A 1,121-nucleotide genomic window follows, 5' to 3' on the forward strand; every position below is an offset into this window, starting at 1 on the left:
GCATTATAGACACCCCATTGGAATGCCTGTAGTGTTATAGCACTATAGCGCTCTGAAGCAAATGTTTTTAAAGAAAAGCCAGAGATCGCCCGCGTGGGTGAAAAACGGCAGGAAAAAGCGGGAAAAAGCAGTGCAGTCTGAAATGGCAAACCGCTTCAGATCCAGCTGTTTACTGGTAGGGGAAAGCCATGTGTGAAATGGCAGCCCTATACCGGTTTACTCCATGATGTATCAAAAACGGCTTCAAAATGGCTTTAAAAGGATAATGTGAAATTCCTCACAGTCTTAGTATCGAGATCCAAAGTAGGCCTCTGGAAAACAATCAGTGCTCTTACAAACAAGAGGGGCTCTCAGTAAATTATAACAAACTGAAAATTATGATTTTTACGAAAATGTTAGCCCACAGCTGGAGAACATTGAAAATCAGAGGCCATTGCTGGTGGAGCTGTCCGCATATCCAACATTTCTGGGAGACTGTTGTCGCTGAAACAACCAGGATAACATCGCAAACAATGCAAATGACACCAGAAAACATTCTTCTACACCTCAGGGACCCGAAAAAGGGCGAAGTTTCCATCTATCTAACCTCACACCTGCTCACAGCAGCTTCACTCACCATCACAGCTGTCTGGAAGTCGACTAAACCACCAACGATGGAAGAATGGAGAAACAAAATATGGGAATTTTTCATCATGGACAAAATAACAACTGTTTTAGACACCTCTCAAGCAACATCTTGCACAACACACTCCAGAGTTGTAAACACTTGGTTCCCTTACTTACAATTCATGACAGAAAATGATCTCTTGCCACAAAATCCGAGTTTTACATGTTGGCTTCACTTTTAACTAATCAATACCCCTGAATTTTTGACAACACAGTGCATTAACTGACCCTGGATGTTCATGTTCATGCTTGTGTTCATTTTCATGCCAGTCTACAGTACTCTCAGGCAACTCTCAAGTAATACCTCCTTATAATAAACTAGAAATAAGGCCCGTTGTGGAAATAAATACAACGAGATCTAGAAAGAGGCTCTGGGAGAGTGCTCTGGCTTTGGGCAAACAGTGTTAGTCCGCTTTTAAAACATGAACCTGGGACCTGCACACCACCAGAATACA

Source organism: Gekko japonicus, unplaced genomic scaffold (genome assembly GCF_001447785.1).
Source record: "Gekko japonicus isolate JY-2015 unplaced genomic scaffold, Gekko_japonicus_V1.1 scaffold1457, whole genome shotgun sequence".
Classification (NCBI taxonomy): domain Eukaryota; kingdom Metazoa; phylum Chordata; class Lepidosauria; order Squamata; family Gekkonidae; genus Gekko; species Gekko japonicus.